We start from the raw sequence: 24,683 nt of genomic DNA, 5'->3' as shown, positions 1-24,683 counted from the left end.
CTTCATCCTCAAACTGAGTCTTATTCTCCAGTAGACCGAATGCCAACCAGAGCACGCAATATATGGATCTTTCAATTTCAGAATAAACCACCCAATTTTGCTCATTCACTTCGTTATTTTTCATGTTTCTTTGGAAAATACTCACTGGCAAGAAGCGATGCTGATCAACATATGTTGTTTCACTTTTAGAGAAGTCGCAAGACTTGACTGATCGAAGCCGTACCTTGCAATAATCGCCCTTAAGGTATCGTTGATTTCCAATAAAGCTGGATCTTTGTTTCGATTTACTTTTGTTTTACACTTGGTCGTACTTAGCGTCTGATTCTGAGATGCGTATTAAATCTTTATTCTGACTACTCCTCTATCGCCCCTTCGCCCAAAAAATAAATATTCGTTGTTTTTTCCAGAAGCAGATCGTGCAACAGATGACTGCTGTTGTTGGGCCGCAGAGTTCAGATCCGTTTAATCTTTTCCAGACTGTAATGCGTCAGTGCATGTTGTTGCAGTTCCTGGTCTTTCAACATTGCTTCCACTTCTACTAAAAGAATTGTCAATTTTTATCGTTTTAAAGATAATTTTTCCTTGTTCTCCTTTTTTCATTTTGAACTTTCTTTGTACTCATTTCCACTAAGTCGCTATCTCCTATCACTATCACTCATTGTAACAATTTTTCCATCAACTAATTAGCAGTATCCTTTGTTCAGAATTCAGGCATTGAATAATTACCTATAATTATCTAAAACAAGTGCAATAAATTGATTTAAGTATGATATAACAAACAAATCGAAATGTCTGTGCTTCCCAAACAGCTGTTTATCATTTAAATCACGTCTTACTGATTCGTCACGGATGATATATTGTAACATATTATGATTACTTACCCACTATAAGTCTGTACGTACCGGTGATGTTGTGTTATGAAATTATTCACACATTCCATGGAACACTTTGAAAAATTACAGCACACAACCAGAAAAATGTGCCACAGAAATATTCGTAGGTGTTACTTGCCTATTATAATTTGAAGATTGCGCTTGTGCTCTTACAACCAGAGAGAATCGGCACTGGCAGAAAGATTTTCATTTGTCTGAGAGCTCTGCAAACTGTTAAGCTGTCCGTAGATGCGAAGTAGTACTGGACGCGTTGTTGAGAGTAATGGTGCTAGCACTGTTGGAAGCAAGATACTGTATGTTGCCTACCCCTACCACTGCTCTCCCCTCGACAGCTTTAATGTGGGTGCAAGCCCGCTCCCACCACCCACCGTGCAGATCGTCAAGTTACCGTGGCCAGATGGTATTAGAAATTGCAGGACGCAACCAACCAAGTCGGCTTTTCATTTGTTTCTGAAGTAAACACGGGACGGAACTGACCCGTTTGTATAGCCGCTCTGTATCTACTACCTCTGTCGAACTCAGTGCCACCACGCGGCGTATGCCTGCCTACAACAGCAAGACACCGCTTCGGCTCCCGCGGCGGCGGGCTGCGTTCGTAGTCAGTTCGGCCAAACCGTCATGTCAGTAGTTCCCGCACCGCAACCAAACGCGACAACGCAAATTGTAGGAAAAATTAAGTAAGTGGAGAACCAGATCACAGGCTGAATTGTTTGTGTGGACCTAATAACATTTAGGTATATAAATATGAATGTTTTTAATTTCTGTAAGAGTAAGAAAATGGCCCCAAATTTTCCGCCCCTAAAATCTGCCCCCCGAGGCTCCAGCCTACTTTGCCTGCTTGTAAATCGGCCACTGTGTCAAAAAGTTTATTTTGGAGGAAAACCAGAGCATCGCAGATATTCACAGTTGCCATCAGAATATCTAAGGAGACCTGGCCGTGACAGAAGCACTGTGAGTCGCAGGAAAAAGCTCTGTCATCATCGCAAAAGGTCGCGCAGTCCTATCCAATCAATCTCCCGCACGCCGGTCGGCCGACAGCACACGGCTGTGACTCATGCACTGCTGGAGCCTGCTCACACTCTCATTCGTGGTGATCGACGGATCACAACGAGATAGCTCGCTGTTCAACTGGACGTTTCTGCTGGTAGTGCTGACATACTCGTCCACTCTCTGGGGTTCTCCGACGTGTGTGCCCACTGCGTTCCTCGACGCCTAACAGAAGACCGTAAAGAGCAGCGAAGAGAATCTTCGTGGAATTGCTTGCGCGTTACGAGGCTGGTCGTGGAAATTTTTTGTCGAGCATCGTCACAGAGAACATGGGTTCATCACTTCGAACCGAAAACAAAACAGCAATCCATGGACTGGCTCCACACCTGCTGGTCGTTGTGGCCGAGCGGTTCTAGACGCTTCAGTCCTAAACCGCGCTGCTGCTATGGTCGCAGGTTCGAATCCTGCCTCGTGCGTGGATGTGTGTGATGTCCTTAGGTTTAAGTAGTTTTAAGTCTAGGGGACTGATGACCACAGATGTTAGGTCCCATAGTGCTCAGAGCCATTTGAACAATTTTTTGAGCTCCACGCCCCACTACTCCGAAGGAAAAGTTCGAAGCCACACCCTCAGCAGGAAAGTCATGGCGATGGTCTCCTGGGACTGTGAAGTGGCTATTCTGTTTGATGTCTTGCCTTATGGTGTAAAACACCACTGATGTGCGTTGTGCTTACCTCAGGACATCGAAGAAACAACTTGAGCGTGTTCATCACCACATAAAATGAAAACGAACTTGTCCTTCTCCATGCCAACGCAAGGCCTCATGCAAGGGTACTGACCCGAGAGGAGCTCACAAAACTCTATTGGATAAGCCGCGCGGGATTAGCCGAGCGGTCTCACGCGCTGGAGTCATGGACTGTGCCGCTGGTCCCGGCGGAGGTTCGAGTCCTCCCTCGGGCATGGGTGGGTGTGTTTGTCCTTAGGATAATTTAGGTTAAGTAGTGTGTAAGCTTAGGGACTGATGACCTTAGCAGTCAAGTCCCATACGATTCACACACATTTGAACTTTTTTTTTCTATTGGATAGTTATTCCTCATCCACAGTACAGCCCTGATGTCAGTCCTTAGACGTCCTATCAGAGGTGCACTCCACGAGCAGCTATACGTTGACTCCGACGTCGACTACTAGAGTGGTAACATGTGGGCATACAGGCTCTCCCAATAAGATGACGTAAGGCCGTCGTATTTAACGGAGGTTATGTTGAGTCTTGTAGTCAAAGGAGTGGGGAATAGTACGATATACTGGAATCTTGAAGAAAACCGACCTGCCTTCAGGGGAAAAAAATGTGTTGCATTACTCCCTCGAGTAAAGGTTAAAAATCATACGTTAACAGTCATTGTGGCCAATGCTAGCGTCATCAGGCGTAATTACGCCGTTTATTTTAAGCGTAAAAAAGGCTCCAAGCATTATGGGACTTGACATTTGAGGTCATCAGTCACCTAGACATAGAACTAATTAAACCTAACTAACCACGAACATCAAACAGGTGCAAGCCCGAAGCAGGATTCGAACCTCTGACCGTAGCAGCAGTTCTAGGAGCATCAGTCTGGATCCGCGCGACCGTTACGGTAGCAGGTTCGAATCCTGCCCCGGGCATGGATGTGTATAATGTCCTTAGGTTAGTTAGGATTAAATAGATCTAAATTCTAGGGGACTGATGACCTCAGATGTTAAGTCCCATAGTGCTCAGAGCCATTTGAACCATTTGACCGTAGCAGCTGCGCGGTTATGGACTGAAACGCCTAGAACCGATCGTCCACAGCGGCCGGCTTTTAGGCTAAGATGAAGTAAACTTCTTACATGAAGTGACTGTATCGTACACGAAACTTTTTCGTTATATGCGGACATAGGAAAGAGAAGACAGGAAAGTCCCAAAACTTTAATGGAAAACACCAGAACGTAAAAAGCTCGTTCCTTTGCGTAATTTCATCATTTGCGGAAAATCTTGTCACCACTTCCTGATAATTTTACAAAATACCAGATGGTGTTTATCTTATGCAGGGCATGCAATAGAAAGAGTTTTGGGCGAGTGTGACGTTTCACAACATGGGAGCCGGCCAAGGTGGCCGTGCGGTTCTAGGCGCTTCAGTCCGGAACCGTGAGACTGCTACGGTCGCAGGTTCGAATCCTGCCTCGGGCATGGATGTGTGTGATACCCTTAGGTTAGTTAGGTTTAAGTAATTCTAAGTTCTAGGGGACTGATGACTTCAGATGTGAAGTCCCATAGTGCTCAGATCCTACAACATGGGGCCCTGTGGTTTTAGAAGACTTGGGCCACACACGCCTTGCGCCCTTCTTCGGTACACCCGTCATTGCTGGTGGTGCACGGGCAGAGGGAACACGTGTCGCGTCTGTTTGGCCAACACCGAGCTGAGAAGAAGAGGAGGGAAAGGTACCGATCATTACAGAGCATATCTATACTCGCTTCTCTCAGGTGACGCCTCATTACACAATGGCTTGTGAGCCCGCTGAAGAGGAAACAAAATGGACATAGGGGAGCACAAGGGCCGTCGCCGCCCACAATGGCGCATCACATATTGTTAATTGCGCATTCATCAGCGCCGCGGAGTGTGCCGGGCTGGCCTCAACGAGCCGCATTGAGCGGCGCCGGCGGCCAAACACAGCGGCCACAAAGGCGCTGCAAACAGGCCGGCCGCCTCGCCTCGCCCGCGCCGCGCGTGCCAATCAGCCGCTATACAGAGCGGCCGGCACAAGAGCGGGCGCCGCGCCGCGCCGGCAAGCTCCAGGCTCCAGTCTCGCCTTCTTTTCGCCTCCGCTCCGATCACGGCGCCGCGCCGTAGCAGGTCGCCACGCTCCGCCTTTGAGTTTCGCCGACTCTGGCAGCGCGCTTTTTGTTACTGGCTGCGCCGAGATCACCAGGTTACGACTCGGAGAGCTGGCGTCAAACCTCCTCTTTGCCGCTGCGTCGCGGTGTAGCACTACAGAGTGAAGGAGTCTTTCTGGAAATTACGAGACGTATTCCGGAAGTAAGGTCTGATCGGTCGCGAAATGGAAACCACAGGGAAACGCCGATAAAGCTTTGCATATGTGTCGTGGGCAGCGTCTCTAGTATGCCCGTTGATCGCGTCACGTCTTCTCAGTTCTGAGCGCAAAGTGTGATGAGAGGTTCCATGCCTTCTTTCGCATGTCGCCTCTAATTTTCATCAATTTTATTAATGTGCTATGTCATTGCACGGTGGTAACAGACCGAATAAGGTTATTGTAATGATAGTATCTGTACTGAGAGCTCAAAAAATACTTTTCACTCTATTCCTAAACATTTTGTTTCACTTCCCTGGGTGGCTTGTGCGAGGCGAGCATCGGAGGACGCGGCACACTGCGTTTCCGGTTGGGGGCTGGAATTCCCTGAATTCTGAGGCGTTTGTACAATAGGCTTCAGCGCCTGGCGGAACGACTGACGTCGGTCGAGTTTCGCCTATTGCATGCAGGGCGAAACGACGTGCGAGACGTCTGCGTGTCGCCGCACTTCATGTGTTTACCGTTCCGGCGCGTCCGGAACGAAGATTCCTGGCACCGACTGACTGCATTGCCCTCCTAATTCTGAGAATACTTGTGGACCGTGCCCTGCCGGCCGGCCGTGGTGGACGAGCGGTTCTAGGCGCTTCAGTCGCAGGTTCGAATCCTGCCTCGGGCATGGATGTGTGTGATGTCCTTAGGTTAGTTAGGTTTAAGTAGTTCTATGTTCTAGGGGACTGATGACCTCAGAGGTTAAGTCCCATAGCGCTCAGAGCCGTTTGAACCGTGCCCTGCTGAGTGCGACTGTCTGGCACTGGAAGGTCCTGTGGTCTAGGCAGGTTCTTTTAGTAGCCGGTCAAACGGCAAATTCAGTGCCGTCAGCTGAATAGCAGAGGCATTATTCGTCAACTTAAACGGAGGCTAGTTGACGTCATAAAGCCCTTCTCGAAATTGAAGGGAACGATCACTATTGGCGCGAATGATACTCTGAGACAGTGTGGGGCAATTTTGGAATCAGAACTGAATGCTGATTCGCCGTTCTTCGAGGAGGGTAGGGAGTAGAGCAATGTTGGCTTCACTCTTGCGTTGCGCGGGCAGTGGATTCGGGATCTGATCTTCCTCGGAGTCAGGCGGTCCTGCGACTTGGTCGCTCATTTTCAGAAGAACTTAGAATTCTCGGACAGCCTTCGCAGCCAGGGGTTGACACAGAGTCGCTGCACGGCAGAAGTCGGCGCCTACATCATCAGGACGCTGCCTACCGACGACGTGCTGCAGATTTCAGTACTGGTACAGTATTTTGCGGCTCCGGCATTGTACCACCCTATCAATTTTATACTAAATCCCTCAGCAGTTAGCCGGCCGAAGTGGCCGTGCGGTTAAAGGCGCTGCAGTCTGGAACCGCAAGACCGCTACGGTCGCAGGTTCGAATCCTGCCTCGGGCATGGATGTTTGTGATGTCCTTAGGTTAGTTAGGTTTAACTAGTTCTAAGTTCTAGGGGACTAATGACCTCAGCAGTTGAGTCCCATAGTGCTCAGAGCCATTTGAACCATTTTGAACCCTCAGCAGCACCCCAAGCTCGCTTTGCTACAAGTCCACCTTGCTTGTTTCTCCATGTGATCCCAATTGAGCTCTCACTACTAATTGCCATACTGCTATATAGTCGGGAGATTAGTATTTGATTCATTAGGACCTCCAGTCATTATCGTCAATCTACTGCATCACAGAGAGTAGGAGCCCCCTGTTCTCGAGCCAACTCTTATTCTCATAATATTTCAGTATACCCTATCCTTTAACTTACTGTGTGTCGACAATCATGTGCATTTATGTCCTGATGTATAATACATCTCATTGTAATATTTAATCCGCATATCATTTCGTAGATATAGGCAGAATCCCATTTCCTGTTGTTTATTATGATACAGTTCTCTTTTTTTTTAGTATATTACAATTTTTATTAAATTATTGTGAGTGTGCACTCCTTACTTTACCAACTAGCAGGGTCCACCATCATTTCCTTCCGTTCACGTTGTGCTCGTAATTAATTAGCTGGTAGATAAGGAGGAGGTCGAGAGCATGTCTCGTTCTCATGCAAAATTCGTCTGATTCAATGAGGTACAAACTCTTCTCCACCCCGGCACCTAGGATAATATGATCTGGTTCAAAAGGCTCTGAGCACTATGGGACTTAACTTCTAAGGTCATCAGTCCCCTAGAGCTTAGAACTACTTAAACCTAACTAACCTAAGGACATCACACACATCCATGCCTGAGGCAGGATTCGAACCTGCGACCGTAGCGGTCGCGCGGTTCCAGACTGAAGCCCCTAGAACCGCTCGGCCACTCCGGACGGCTAATATGATCTGTTACTACCGTGCAATGACACAGAACATCAATAAAATTCATGAAAGTGAGAGGCGGCATGCAAAAGAGGGCATGGAAGCTCTCAAGTGAACGCGTAAAGATGCCTAGAAAGCAGGGTCTCCCGCCAGGTATGAGTGCCCGTGAGACATTTGGCATCATTTGAAGCATCCCACACAAAATAACTGTCGTACATTTCCTTCTTCATGACAGTTCTCAGACACTCCCTGTAGGGGCAATGAGGACGCCACTGCAGCGTTTTCGATGGGAAGTGTTTGATCGCCCTCCATACAGCCCGGACTTTGCTCCCTCTGATTTTCACCTCTGCTGACATGAACCACTGTCTATGAAGTCAACGTTTTGGAACAGACAACGAACTGCAGATCAGCGTAAAGAGCCTGCGAAAAGTGCGGGCGGCTGCCTTCTATGACGAGGGTATTGGGAAGTTGGTACAACGCTACGACAAATGTCTCAGACGGAGCGGCGACTACATGGAGACGTTGCTGGAAAGTATGGCTAACTATTGCAAATAAAAAACTTTTGATTTTCACTGTGCTTTCCACTTCGTGACCGATCGGATCTTACTTCCGGAATAAGCCTCATAATACGAACTTGGATCCAGAAGTTAATCAAGTTAACTGTACCTCAACTACTAGGGTAAGTCAGAAATTATCCGCAACGCTGACATAACTCTTTTTACATTTGAAGAAACAAGCAGTCTTGGCTACAGTGTTGAAATCTTTTGATTATTATGACACACTGCGTGATGTCTGCAACAAGAATATGCACTAAACGTCTGGTATGTTTACGATGTAAAGCTTTACTATAGGTCTGATCCCGTTTGGTTTGCATTGGGCTCCTCCGCATGCCGCAACATGGACACCGTGCAGTGTCTTTAAAGCTTTGCCAACGGGTATTTATCCGCTGGGATATTTTATGCGCGTTATCCCATGTACCCATCGCTATCAAATATCAGACAATCCGAAGATGCGTACGTCAAGGTAAAACGCTTCATTGGGAAATATTAAAAAATATATTACATTGCAACCAAGACTGCTTGTTTCTTCATATCACACATATTGGTTGCTGTACCAACCCTTTACGAAATGGAAAAAGTCTTCTTACATCTTTCATACTGCTATCTGTCCTCGTTTATTTTATTGCTATACTGTTGCATTACTGCTATGGAAGTTTGTACTGTGAAGTACCGCTTCTGGAGATCAATCCGAGATTATCAGAGGGAAACTTGCAGCTGGCGATGATGTATTATATCACTTGCAACATGTTGAATGAACTGAAGACAGGAGAGGTGCGATGGACAGGCAACCTGTAGCCTCGGGGATATATCACTGAGAAGGCGTTCTAGGGGTGTGGTAAACTTCAAGACGCAGGAAGCTTAACAAACTTTGTGCGCCGTATTACTTGCTGCCGGCCGCGGTGGTCTAGTGGTTCTAGGCGCGCAGTCCGGAACCTCGGGGCTGCTGCGGTCGCAGGTTCGAATCCTGCCTCGGGCATGGATGTGTGTGATGTCCTTAGGTTTGTTAGGTTTAAGTAGTTCTAAGTTCTAGGGGACTGATGACCACAGAAGTTAAGTCCCATAGTGCTCAGAGCCATTCCTTCCGTATTACTTGCTCACAATGAATGGAAATGTTATTCTGTTAGCAGAACATAGAGGGCAATTACCGCACTCTAATGCTAGTATGCGAAGACGCCATCCTTCCAGACAGTTACAATTTCAAGCCAGTCAACTAGCAGATTACATCGATAATTTTGGGACACACAATAGTTACACGCAGTGGGGACGAGCCGCGTGCTGCAACTAGACAAGACGGAATAGGAGCACCGAATAATTTTACTGAGGAACTATTTATCAGGCAATATTAATAGACTTAGCAGTGCCCGTTTAATACGAGACGGTAAAACTGGCAAACGACTGAGACACGTATTATTTCAGGATGTTCTTCGGGTTAGTGTTTATATAGGACAGGGAGTGCATTGGTACTTCAGGTTAGGAATTTGTCGACAGGAAAATAAATGTGCGCATAATATTTGTGTAGCACAGTGTGGAATGATGAAACCGTTGAAGAGATGAAACCGCTGTGAAAACTAGCTGCTGTATTTGTAATTGTGGATTTATGTACGCTACGTGTGATTAGTTTTACGTTTATGTGTCATTCGTGGCTTTAATATAGTTGATTTAATATCCGATTATTTCCCTGCCATCTCTGTGAGCTACAATGATTATAAATGTACAAATCTTTGGAAAACAGGTAAAAGGACTTTCTGGTTTAACAACTATTTCAGTTATAATTGCGTACAATGCAGCGGCCATAGTCAGTTGACATGAAAGTTTTATATGTGGTGTCGCATCATACTCTATAACAACAATCATCATAATGTCCAATAACAATCACGGGATAAAATCGACGTTTCGACCACGGTTACAGTGCCCTTCTTCTGAATCTACTGGCGTGTTATCCAGCGATAGTTATTGTATATTATGGCTCAGCATCATACCCCGAAAACTTTTATGTTAAGTGTTTCAGTGACCACGAGTCTCCGGGAGCTAACCAATAAATGGAAACGTCTGTCCTTGGTGATTTGCAGTGAGAATGTTTATATTTATTGCTCCAATGTAAAAGTCGCAGATGGGGTACGTAACGTTTGTTATCCTTCAGAAACTGACCTATCAGTACGTTCCTTATTTCGGGTGTATCACTGAATTATAGATCTGGAAGAAAACAGCTTTCAGGAAACACCTTCAAGCGCATCTTTGTTCTCCAATTACTTCCTGATACCTTCAAAATAAACATTCCCAGACCCACTAAAAAGTACAATAAGTTAGAAACAACTTATTGATCTTTTTAGTGTGTATATAAATGTTTATTTTGAAGATATCAGGAAGAAATAGGAAGGAATCTAAGAGTTAACATCTTTCTCAAATGAGATCATCAAAGAAGTAGCCTGCGCTACAAATTCTCAGTGACCAGAATTTACGTCCGGCTCCTCCCGAATACGAGTGACCGATCTTGACAACTCGTTCGTTACACTGTTTTCATTGTGCAACGGCAAGAAGTTCATTCCCTTCAACAGCTCTGTGAAATTGTCTAGCAACGAGATGGCATCGACAATGATGATGGTATTGGTTTCAGAGTTCTCAACGGCATGGTTATCAACGCCATTGCATTTTATTAAATTTTATTAAATTAAATTCGTAGCGAGAATAAAATTTTCTAGAGGCAATGGTCCATAGACACAGTGGAATGACCGTCTGTCAATGACAGTACATACTGATTGCTTATCCATGTATCAAAATGGATAATACAGTGGGAGTATGCATATCTACAGGCACGTTAATGCGCGCTAAAATAAAAGTATAATATATTCATGACATAAAATGCCATATCAAATTTTAATTAACTGATAAAATACCTAGAAGTTATTTCCCTGATACTTATGGCTGACTGACCACGAATAAATCGCGGAGAGTAACAGCCACTATGAGAACAAGTAGATGTACTGTAGATTAACGCTTGTGCTCATGGACATTAAAGGTGCTTAAATGCCTGTGTCTCAATTTAGAAGTTTAATTCAAAGAGGTATGGACATGGTATCAGAATTGTAAAACTGATGCACTAATCGTGACAGGCGTGATGACCATTTAAAAAAGATCAACTATCCACTGTGAGATAAATTAAAATAACCCGCCCAACTGTGTGGACAGGCGTCCTTACACGACACTAAACCTCATGACCTTTTCAACACCCAACTCATTGTTATTTAACAGAATGGGCAAATCTTTCCAAGTAAAATTGCTATCCTCTTGTCAGAACCTAAAATGCGGTCAACTAAGATGTGGCACGTTGGCATCTTAGTAACCAGTGGTACGCCCCAAGTACTTAGTCCTTCAGATGTTAAACAAAAATTTGGTTTTTGGTAGTCTAGCATTCAAAAATTCAGAGTTCCGCAGTTTCCTAAATTATAAATTTTGTAAAATACAGCAACGTCATAAGATTCTTGAATACTTTCTGTGAACTTCGTTTACCTGTTCCCGACTCTTCAAGGAATTTCCTGGGTTGAAACATGGAAGGAGAGACAGCTGGGCGTTGCTTTCTGCGCACATCGTGCAGTGTTAGACCTCACCGCGCGGATGACCATTAAAAGGCCGTATAGCGCTCACGGGAATTCCTTGCAGGCTAGGAATTTAAGTGCGGGCGTAATTCTGACATTTTATTGTAGCGGGATTGGCGCGGAGGACTGTTGAGGTGTAAAGTGGGGGTGAGCTGGGGTCAGCGCCACTTAGCGCGGCGCCGCCAACAGACCCCCCACCCCCGCCTCGACCCTGTTCTGCTCCAAGATGTCGCGTGCGTCGCCGAAAGTGGAATATCGCACGTGTTCTTTATGGTCCTGTGCCCTTTTCGCGCTGTCAGCACGGATGCGGCCCGGAACCGAATTTCAACACTCCCTCGCGAATGCAGAAACTATGCGGTAATTACTGCCCAAAGACTTGTCCGACGACAAAGTGGAGGCTCAGAAGAGGTGTTAATGCATTCGAAATTCAGCGATTAGATGACGCAAGCGACTGTAGACGCGACCTGTTTGGTCCTGACGCTGTATTTGACTGTAGAACAATTCGAGAGAATTTTCCTCGGGTTACTAAGTGAGGCACCATCTTCCTCAAATTTATACAGAGAAGCGCGGCACACTACGGAATTTGACGTTTGGTTCCTTTAGCTCAGATCTTCTGAAACGGAATCGTGTAACGGCCTGGATAGAAACAATTCTAGGGGTTTTTAATCCCATCCATTGCTTTCTACAAGAGCCACAAGGTGTAAAATAACTCATTTAAAATGTTTGCACAAATGACTTTTTTGGCTACAATAAGTTTGATTTTTATTTAAGTAATAATATCATAACTGATCGTTTAGTATGTCTGGGAAATAATTCTCGGAAGTATTTTCTACTTTAACTGGACAATAATCAATTAGATTGGTTTCATAATCGTTTTGCCATAGCAATGGAAAAAGAGAAACATCTCTCTCGATCACAGGAAGAATTTTCATAAGTGTGCTGTGACCCGAATCACAAACTGTAAGTAAGTAGGCTGTTCAGGTTTTTATGTTGGTAACGCCACGTAGCGCTCTGTATGAAAATCACTGACTGTGCTGTGTGCAATCTGTGGCTGGTTGGCTCTGTTGGAATATTCGCTATTGTAGTGTTGGGCACTTGGATGTGAACAGCTCGTAGCGTTGTGCAGTTGGGAGGTGTGCAGCCAGCAGTGGTTGATGTGGGGAGAGAGATGCCAGATTTTTGAGCGGAATATCTGGACGTGTGTCCGTCAGAAAAAGGAAATTTGTGTAATAGGATGTCACAAATTATATATACACTCCTGGAAATGGAAAAAAGAACACATTGACACCGGTGTGTCAGACCCACCATACTTGCTCCGGACACTGCGAGAGGGCTGTACAAGCAATGATCACACGCACGGCACAGCGGACACACCAGGAACCGCGGTGTTGGCCGTCGAATGGCGCTAGCTGCGCAGCATTTGTGCACCGCCGCCGTCAGTGTCAGCCAGTTTGCCGTGGCATACGGAGCTCCATCGCAGTCTTTAACACTGGTAGCATGCCGCGACAGCGTGGACGTGAACCGTATGTGCAGTTGACGGACTTTGAGCGAGGGCGTATAGTGGGCATGCGGGAGGCCGGGTGGACGTACCGCCGAATTGCTCAACACGTGGGGCGTGAGGTCTCCACAGTACATCGATGTTGTCGCCAGTGGTCGGCGGAAGGTGCACGTGCCCGTCGACCTGGGACCGGACCGCAGCGACGCACGGATGCACGCCAAGACCGTAGGATCCTACGCAGTGCCGTAGGGGACCGCACCGCCACTTCCCAGCAAATTAGGGACACTGTTGCTCCTGGGGTATCGGCGAGGACCATTCGCAACCGTCTCCATGATGCTGGGCTACGGTCCCGCACACCGTTAGGCCGTCTTCCGCTCACGCCCCAACATCGTGCAGCCCGCCTCCAGTGGTGTCGCGACAGGCGTGAATGGAGGGACGAATGGAGACGTGTCGTCTTCAGCGATGAGAGTCGCTTCTGCCTTGGTGCCAATGATGGTCGTATGCGTGTCTGGCGCCGTGCAGGTGAGCGCCACAATCAGGACTGCATACGACCGAGGCACACTGGGCCAACACTCGGCATCATGGTGTGGGGAGCGATCTCCTACACTGGCCGTACACCACTGGTGATCGTCGAGGGGACACTGAATAGTGCACAGTACATCCAAACCGTCATCGAACCCATCGTTCTACCATTCCTAGACCGGCAAGGGAACTTGCTGTTCCAACAGGACAATGCACGTCCGCATGTATCCCGTGCCACCCAACGTGCTCTAGAAGGTGTAAGTCAACTACCCTGGCCAGCAAGATCTCCGGATCTGTCCCCCATTGAGCATGTTTGGGACTGGATGAAGCGTCGTCTCACGCGGTCTGCACGTCCAGCACGAACGCTGGTCCAACTGAGGCGCCAGGTGGAAATGGCATGGCAAGCCGTTCCACAGGACTACATCCAGCATCTTTACGATCGTCTCCATGGGAGAATAGCAGCCTGCATTGCTGCGAAAGGTGGATATACACTGTACTAGTGCCGACATTGTGCATGCTCTGTTGCCTGTGTCTATGTGCCTGTGGTTCTGTCAGTGTGATCATGTGATGTATCTGACCCCAGGAATGTGTCAATAAAGTTTTCCCTTCCTGGGACAATGAATTCACATTCTTATTTCAATTTCCAGGAGTATATATATATAATGACTTTTGAACGCTAGTAAGGTAAATACATTGTTTGTTCTCCATCAAAATCTTCCATTTGCTAACTATGCCTATCAGTAAATAGTGCCTTCAGTAGTTACAATCTTTATATATATATATATATATATATATATATATATATATATATATATATATATATATATATAATGACTTTTGAACGCTAGTAAGGTAAATACATTGTTTGTTCTCCATCAAAATCTTCCATTTGCTGCTAACTATGCCTATCAGTAAATAGTGCCTTCAGTAGTTACAATCTTTTATTAAGCTGGCAGTATTGGCATTCGCTGTATTGCAGTAGTTCGAGTAACGAAGATTTTTGTGATGTAAGTGATTCATGAAAGGTATAGGTTATTGTTAGTCAGGGCCATTCTTTTGCAGGTATTATTGGAAGTCAGACTGCATTGCGCTGAAAAATATTGTGTGTCAGTTTAGTGATAATCAGAATAAGTAACGAGAGAACTGTCTGAGTACGTTCAGTTTTACTGAGCCGTCTTTGTATCAAATAACGTAGAAGTTTACTAACACAGTCATTCATAAATTTTTCTAAGGGGACGTTTCAAAACTTAAAAAAGATAAAAAACAGTTTTTGGTTTGTTATTAAGGCGAATTTGCGACACTGTCGAATTCATCAACGACAATTCTTCCTCCTCCTTTTGCTGCCACACCTATGAAGCGCCAAAGAAACTGGTAAAGGATGCGTATTCATATGCAGAGATATGTAAACAGGCAGAACACGGCGTTGGGGTTGGCAACGCCTGTATATAAGACAAGTGTCTGGCGCAGTTGTTAGATCGGTTACTGCTGCTACACTGGCAAGTTATCAAGATTTGAGTGAGTTTGAACGTGGTGTTATAGTCGGCGCACGAGCGATGCGACACAGCACCTCAGAGGTAGCGGTGACGAGGGAATTTTCCCGTACGACCATTTCACGAGTGTGCCGTGAATATCAGGAATCCGGTAAAACATCAGATCTCCGATATCGCTGCGGCTGGAAAAAGACCCTGCAAAAACGGGACCAACGACGATTGAAGAGAATCGTTCTACGTGACAGAAGTGCCTCCCGCAAATTGTTGCATATTTCTATGCTGGGCCATCAACAAGTCAGCGTGCGAACCATTCAACGAAACGTCATCGATACGGGCTTTCGGAGCCGAAAGCCCACTCGTGTGCCCTTGATGATAAGCACGACACAAAGCTTTACGCCCCCTCTGGGCCCGTCAACACTGACATTGGACTGTTGATAACTAGAAACATGTTGTCAGGTCGGACGAGTCTCGTTTCAAATTGTATCGATCGGATGGACGTGTACGGCTGTGGAGACAACCTCATGAATCCATAGACCCTGCACGTCAGCAGGGGACTATTCAAGCTGGTGGAGGCTCTGCAATGGTGTGGGGCGGGTGCAGTTGGAGCGATATGGGACCCCTGATACTCTAGAAGAGATCTGTACCTCCCGTACTCTTACGGATTTATGGACAGCCCCGCAGGATTCACGGTATCAGTTCCCTTCAGCACTGCTTCAGATATTAGTCGAGTCCATGGCACGTCGTGTTGCGGCGCTTCTCCGTGCTCGTGGGTGGCCCTACAAGATATTAGACAGGTGTACCGGTTTCTTTGGCTATTAAGTGTATTTCTTATTTTCAGCAATGGTGGCTGCGAACAAAAATATCGCACGAGTCTTTATTAAACCGAGATCGTCATGAGACCAAAGATGACGCACGCCCAGCTACGCTTCGCCCCATTGAAGCAGAATAAGCAGCCACAAGCATCGCATTAAAAGTAAATTTTATTCTTTCCACTCTTCAGTAAAACATTATTTTTGTTATATTCAAATAGTATAATCCTTTAATACTGCATATTTAAACTGTAGTATCTTCTTCTTGCTGCTTTTTTGATTGTTGGTATTTTAATCTGTTACTCTTATCACATTTTTTCAATAAAATGTTTTCCTAATTTAAGTATGTTTCTCTCAGTTATTGTTTACGCTACAAATTATTCGGTCCGGGTTTGAACAACGATTGTCCTTGCGATAGGGTACATTTGTTCGTGATGTTTGTATTAATTACATTTATAACAGTGAGTGGGGTCGCGAATACATGCGCCTGTGAGAAAGAGATCCCCAACCAAAAAGTCTGAGTGCTAAAAGTCATCTTTTAACAAGCCGTTACACTTCGAAATTTTCCAACTCACTTAACGTATAATTATCGATCTCTGCGCCGCGTTGAATTATGGCTAAACTACCATTTCATACATTATGCGACAGTGGACACGGATGCAATACGGGAGATGAAAATCATCACTGACAAACGTGACAATCGTCAATAGGGCTGTCAGTACACCGATGCCACTGCTTAGAACAAAACCACTCCATTCGTCAAAAGCAAGGAACAATGATGAACTGCCACTGGCTACTTGCCAACCACCAACTAGCATTTCTGTCAACTGTACTAGATATGAATTTTTACGTGGAATTGGAATGACAGTGTTGCTTGAGGTTCTCTCAAATTTTACTTTTCAAGAAGTCAGTGCGTGCTGCAAATGACTGTACAAATTGAAAAACGCAAGGGATAGTTCACAATGCTATCTCACTCCTTTCCGAACCACTCCTTCTCTTCCATGACCTTAGGCTCTTAGAGCTGCAGTGTGGTTTGCGTTCAAGTTGTAGATAACCTTCCCTTCCCTATATTTGATCCCTGCTACCATCAGAACTTTAAATTTTGTATTCTTGGCAGTACTGTCAAATGTTACAAATACTACAAACAGAGGATTTTGTATTTTCAGCCTAAGACGATTCGTAGTGTCATAATGCCTTGCCTGTTTCTACATTAATAATGAACCTAAACTGCCGGCCGGTGGGGTCGAGCGGTTCTAGGCGCTACAGTCTGGAACCGCGCAACCGCTACGGTGGCAGGTTCGAATCCTGCCTCGGGCATGGATGTGTGTGACTTGGGTTAGTTAGGTTTGAGTAGTTCTAAGTTCTAGGGTACTGATGACCTCAGAAGTTAAGTCTCATAGTGCTGAGAACCATTTGAACAGTTTGAACCTAAACTGCTCTTCTCCGAGGTCGAGGTCGGCCAGTTGTCCCAGTATTTTGCAAATAATTTGTTACAGTATTTTGCAACCGTGACTTATTAAGACAGTGGTTCCCAATATGGTGGGTAATCACCCACTGAGGAGTGACATGAAATTTTCTGAGGGGGAAAAGCAAACGGACCACGTAACTATTTTTAGAAGATTATTACCTTGTAACCTCCCCACAAAAATTTACAAGACAGAAATATTATTTATGAATGCCAATGGACATTGCGCTAAGTGTAACCTCTCCACTGAAATTTTAAAGACAGAAATAATAAATGAATAGGAGCCAAACGTCCAAACGTAACCTCCCTGCAATTAAATTTAATGACAATAAAAGTGAGAATCGCGATCTGACTCAAGTATAAGTTCTTCATAAAAAATTAAAGTCCATTCAGTGATAAGAAAATCTCGGTGATAATAATGATTCAATTAAACCGAAATATCGGTCTTTGGCCCTGTGCAAAAATCAAAATTAAATTCTTACCTCATTGCAACACCTAGTCAAATTTCTGCTCTTGTTGTTGCGCACCGCTTGGAGGAACTGCATTGCAAATAATAATATTCCTTTTTTTTTATAATCTAATTGAAAACTGAAACTTTTGTTTAGGGGAAGTGGAACGAAATAGTTACTTCAATTAAATGAAAATTTTATGTAAAATTGCTTTTGAAATCAAAGTTATTATTGGGGGCACTTGTTGAAAATTAGTTACAATAATTAAACTTTACATTATCCGTTGATTATCTTAATTAACAGTATACCTCATTCAGCATCTTGACCAGTGTTGTCGCCAGACCACATCACGCAATCCCACTGGACTGCTACCACTGACCGACCGCTCTGCATGACGACTACTAGCGTACTGCACGCCACTGAACAGAGCTACTGCTCGCGACGACTACTGACAGAGTACTGCCCTCAACTAGACAGAGCTACAGACTCGCAACGACTGACCGACAGACTGAGACCCGCTCGCAACACTCGCGCGGTCAAGCGCATACACTCTGGTCACAGATGCTACAATGCCTCGCCATCGCTGCTATGTTACATACGTGTTTCATAACCCTCCACTGGGGGGGCAAAAATTTGGCAGCGATGGTGAGTCATTTGGACTTGCCAAGCGCGGCAAAATTTTTCTTTAATTAACAAAATTCTACAACTTACAGATTATTTAAATGTTGTGCACCCGCACTAAGTACAAAATATATCAGACAAAGACAAAATGTGAGTACAAAACATAGTAGCAAATCAGAAAAATGTATATACAAATTATTTGACAGATAACAAAGTGCACAGGCACTGAAAAAAAATTCTTTAGCATATTCAGAACAAATAAACAGACTGGCAAAATATTATGTTGACAAGTGACATGAGTGCACATGCACTGCAGTTGAGAACATATCAGTAATTGATGAAATGTATGTACAATTAGTAACAAATGACATAAGTGCATTCGCATTAAAGTATTGAATATACAGAATAGTAGAAATCATATTGAAAAATGAGAAAAGTGTACAGGCACTGAAGTTCAGTAGAAAACATATTAACACCTAACAGAAGTGCACATGCACTGTAGTTCAGAAAATAAAAAATGTATATACAATATAAAAGACAAAAGTGCACATATACTGTACTTCAGAACAAATCAAAAAAATGTCTTTAGCATTTTGGCAATAAATAAACATAATAGCAAAAAAAAAAAAATCATGTCGACCAGTGACATAAGTGTACTCGCACTGGAGTTTAGCGAATTGAAAAAAATGTATAGCCATGAACACAAATAATGTTAGTAAAAAATGATTTTCACTATGTGACAAGAATTAGGATAGGAAAGGAAAGGATTGCATCATGGTTGTAGCACTTTAGATTGTACACAGCTGCTCTGAAAGTCCATATCTTTCCACAGAAGTAGAACACCCAGTGACACAATTTGAAGTTCTTTTCCCATCAGAATTTATCAGCGTAGCCAAGACACTGAACTGTCGTAGTAATATTCCATGTTTTCATTTTGGCAGTACATTAGGTACACCAAACAGTGGGACCATAATAACGTCTTCATCGCTCACGGTGGTGCAGCAACATAGAATTAGTGCAAAAACCAAATATAGTGCTCCATGATCATGAGGATGGACAGGACAAATGGACATTGCAGTAATTCAGGGTAGTTAGCTCATAAGGTGAAGGACATTAAGTCACATAATAGGCTTCATTGAGAATTACAGTAGTAGTTTGCGGCATTCATAGCCCAGTTATTGAACATTTCTGTACCAAGTATGTAGTATTACAGAATAATGTTCATAAAATTAAATTATTGGCATCATGGGTAATCGTATTACAATAAACAGTGGCAGTCCTTGGCCAGTTACAAAGCATATTTAGTATGACAGAATAATGTTCATCAGAAGTCTTAATTGAAAAAAAAGAGTCAATTATTGGCCTAGCATTAACATAATACATTGAGTGATACAAATTATTGGCACTCATTGGCCATTTACCAAAAGATGAAAAGTCAACATTGAAAACAAGAGCTAATTAATGGCATAATTAATAACATAATCCATTTAGTGACATTAATTATTGGCACTCATTGGCCAGTTACCAAAACATGAAAGGTCATAATTCATTTAATTAGATTAATTATTGGCACTCAGTGGCCAGTAAGTATTGAATAGTATAAAACATTGTTCATCATTCAGTATTATTCAGATCATTAAGAAGTCATTATTAAAAATCAGTTAATTACAGTCACAGCATTAACAATCATGGGCATTATAAGTAGTCTCTTTACAATAAACAGTGGCAGTTATTAGCCAGTTACAAAGCATTATTATAGCAAAAAATGATTTTCACTATGTGGCAAGAATTAGGATAGGAAAGGAAAGGATTGCATCATGGTTGTAGCACTTTAGATTGTACACAGCTGCTCTGAAAGTCCATATCTTTCCACAGAAGTACAACACCAAGTGACACAACTTGAAGTTCTTTTCCCCTCAGAATTTATCAGTGTAGCCAAGACACTGAACTGTCGTATTAATGTTTCATGTTTTCATTTTGGCAGTACATTAGGTACACCAAACAGTGGGACCATAATAACGTCTTCATCGCTCACGGTGGTGGACAGCATGTCGTGTCAACACCACGCTCTTACAGGGCACACCAACGTAGAATTAGTGCAAAACCAAAGATAGTGCTCCATGATCACTAGGATAAACAGGACAAATGGACATTGCAGTAATTCAGGGTAGTTAACTCATGAGGTGAAGGACATTAAGTCATATAATATTGACAATTACAGTCTTCATTAGTAGTTTGTGGCATTCATAGCCCAGTTATTGAACATTTCTGTACCAAGTATGTAGTATTACAGAAAAATGTTCATGAATTGTTTTACATAGAATCAGTAACCTTCTTTTCCTAGTTACAAAGCATTATTAAATAATCGGATTCTTTTCCAGTTACAAAGCATAGCATAGTTAATTAATCATTTGTCATTCCAATATAGTATTAATCATTAACTTTCTCCTAATTACAAAGCATCATGAAACAATCGCATTCTTTTCCAGTTACAAAGTATGGCATAGTTAATTAATCATTTGTCATTTCAATAGTAATAATCATTAACCTTCCCCTAATTACAAAGCATCATGAAACAATCGCATTCTTTTCCAGTTACAAAGTATGGCATAGTTAATTAATCATTTGTCATTCCAATATTGTATTAATCATTAACCTTCTCCTAATTACAAAGCATCATGAAACAATCGCATTCTTTTCCAGTTATAAAGTATGGCATAGTTAATTAATCATTTGTCATTTCAATAGTAATAATCATTAGCTTTTTCCTAATTACAAAGCATTATTAAACAGTCACATTCATTTCCAATTACAAAGTAATTAATGGCATAATTAATAACAATTCATTAAGTGACACTAATTATTGGCACTCAGTGGCCATCAGGTATCGAATAGTATAAAGCATTGCTCCTCATTCAGTATTATTCAGATCATTATGAAGTCATTATTAAAAATCAGTTAATTATAGTCATAACATTAATAATCATGGGGCTTATAAGTAGTCTCATTACAATAACAGTGGCAATTACTAGCCAGTTACTAAGCATTATTTTATATATATGTGTATTTTTGTTGTCTCATTAAGAAGTCATTACTCAAGTGACATACTATTCAGAGCTAATCAGTATTATTCAGAATTTTCTCAAACTGGTATCACTATTTGGGACTGTTAATACATTTTTTTTTTTTTTGTTAGCAATGCATTGCGTTGGGATCGATAATTAATTGCTGAGGCATAACACTTTTTGCTTTTGACTTATTGCTGCAAATGAGGATAGGTAACGTCATTCGTCATGAGTCAGCTGTAGCAAGGTTATGTAACAAGGCAGTATATGTGATTACATTTATAAATGGTAAACACAAATGGGTAAAAAATAAAAATGCAAATACTAGAACAGGTATAATAAGTAACAGTTTTAGTAAGTATCATGACAAGCATCTCCTGGAAAAAATACAAAATGGATTATTGACCTGAAAGAAGAAACGCACACTATGCTGAAAAGTAGTGAACTTCGAATTAACAAGTAGTGAAATGTGTATAAAATGTGTTCCATAGCTGTCCTTTCCAAAACTTTCCGTCATCCTACTATGCAATATAACACCTGCTGTCAAAACAAACTGCAACAAATACTTAAATAACTACATAGCATAAATATAAAACTCCAACATTATCCTCATCTGTAAAGAAAAAACTTCATTATCAATCACTTCATTACCCATATTATCATAACTTCATTATTATCATCACCTGTAAATAAAAACTTCATTATTCATAATACCATATCCTTCATCATTATTCATCAGTATTCATTATCATCTGCAAAAAATCACTTCATTACTCATTATACAACTATTCCTTATCTCTAGCATATTTCATCACTAAAACTAAGATGTGTAGTTCAGTCTGACAGCCTGCATCAATCACCTTGTATTCTGAAAGAAAAAATTAGTTAAGACTGCTATTCTACGATGAGTATAGTATATTCTTGTTAATGCTTGTTAATCCTGATCCATTTACTCTTCCTCTTAAAGTTATTGCATCTTCTTTCGTTTATTCCGTAGGTGAAATTCCCATTTCTGTTGAATTTATTTCTTACACGCATCATTTCTTACTGAAATTGATGAACAGAGATTAATGTCTTGCATTTAAATCATATACCCACTAAATAATGACTGGTTTATGGTGACACAATTAACCATACAGCATAACATGACAGAAAACGTAATATGTCAAAGACATTGACAGTGTTCAGATGCAAAAATGTACCCAGAATAATACAATGCAGCAGCAAAAAATGTAAAACAGTCACGATCTTGAGATGTCATAGGGCAAAAAGAATGTCAAAGTCGACTGGTGTGTTATATCTTAACTATATCATAGTGCATACAAACAAAACTGGAGTGCAATCATATACACAAAAAAAATGGAAAATATGCACGGTCTGATGTGTAACGACAAGAAAAGCGACCTGCTAACCTTACCTTGCCGGGCACTTGCCAAGAAAAAATACGATAATCATCAGTAATTAGTCAGGTGAAATAATTGTATTAGTAAATGACATCATAGTGTGTTGAATCATACAGTGGTTTCACTCAATAAACGGTTTAATGTTTGAGATATGGTGATTGCCTTTCGATTTTCTGGTTCTCAAAGTTTCGACGTGTACCACATTGGGGTGAGGGATGCTGCGAATCCGATACGGACCTGCGTATAGAAGTTCAAATTTACTGCACTTACCTTTTAATTTGCTGGATAAATAGTGTGTACGTACTAATATTTTCTGTCCAACGTGAAAGTCGCGGCGTGTACAAAGCTGTTTTTGCTGTCTTCTCCGGCGCTCTGCGGCACGTTTGATGTTGTTCAGCGCAATGTCAATTATTTCGTGGTGTCTTAGTCGACGACATTTAGGGAAGTTTACTAATTCTTTAATTTTGTTTGGTGGTTCAACGTTTTTCAGTATAACAGACGGAGATAACATAGTGGATTCATTTGGAATGGAATTAATTACTTCTTGGAATGAGAGTATGTGTGTATCCCAATCAATATGTCTTTTGTGGCAGTATATTCGACACAGCTTACCAATTTCTTTCATTAACCGTTCACAAGGGTTCGAAGAAGCATGGTACTTGGATATATAAATCGGAGAAATGTTTCTAGCTCGTAACATGCGTGTCCATACGCTACTAAGAAATTGAGATCCATTGTCAGAAATTACTCTCATCACATGCCCTACATGAGATAGAAAATGTTTTACAAATGCTTTCGAAACAGTTTTAGCAGTAGCTTTGCGTAATGGAGTGAAAGTAACAAATTTTGAAGTGAGCTCAACAGCGACAAAGATGTAGCAAAAACCTCTGTTAGTTCTCGGAATCGGACCGAAAATATCTACTGCGGCCATATGTCTTAATTTAACAGGTACAATGGGATATAAAGGAGGAATATGTGAAGTGGTGTCTGATTTAGCTTTCTGGCAAATTTTACAAGACGCTAAAACTCGTCGTATACGTTTCTCCATGTTGGTAAAGTAACAGTTCTGTCTCAGTATAAGAAAACATTTTCTTGCTCCGTAATGTGCGTAACTTAAATGAGTGTACCAGATTAATTTGTTAACCAGTTCGTCAGGAATGCATAATAACCAATTGTTGCTGTCAGGATGAGAGCGGCGAAACAGAATGTCATTGCGTACAGTGTAGTGGTTCCTAATCGTAACATTTTTCCTATCTTGCCAAAGGTGTTTAATTTCTTTCCACACATTGTCTTTATTTTGCTCCTTTGCTATGTCCTGTAATGACGATGAAATAAAGTTTTCAAATGCAACTTGCTGAATGTACATGACACTGAAATTTGTTTTGCAGAAGTTGGTTGCTACGTCTTGCTGATTGTTGCCGAGAGAACGCGATAGTGCGTCTGCTATAACATTTTGTGTGCCGGGAATGTGAACTATTGTAAAATTAAATTCTTGTAAATAAAGTTTCCATCTGCTTAATCTATCACGCGTGAATTTGGCCGAAAGTAAAAATTGTATCGCTCTGTGGTCTGTGTAAACGGTGGTATGTCTGCCATAAAGAAAGTGCCGAAATCTCGTAAAAGCCCATACAACACATATAATGTTTCCAGTTCTGTAACGGAATAATTTCGTTCAGCAGGTGACAGAATGCGACTTGCAAACGCGATGTTTTTAATTACTGTAGAGCCATGTTCTTCAATTTCCTGGAAAATGTGTACGCCTAAAGCGGTGTTGGAACTGTCGGTGGCAATGGAAAAATTTCTAATAAGATCTGGGTGCGATAAAAGTGGTGCATTCAACAGAGCATGTTTCAAATAACATTCTCGTGAGCAAAATTCTGCGTGTCAAAAGTAATGTTTGCGTTACTGTAATATGCAATCTGTGCTCTATCTGGTTAAAATTTATCGTACGTGTTATT

This window comes from Schistocerca americana, chromosome 3 (assembly GCF_021461395.2).
Source record: "Schistocerca americana isolate TAMUIC-IGC-003095 chromosome 3, iqSchAmer2.1, whole genome shotgun sequence".
Lineage (NCBI taxonomy): Eukaryota > Metazoa > Arthropoda > Insecta > Orthoptera > Acrididae > Schistocerca > Schistocerca americana.
Note: the sequence above shows the minus strand (reverse complement) of the source record.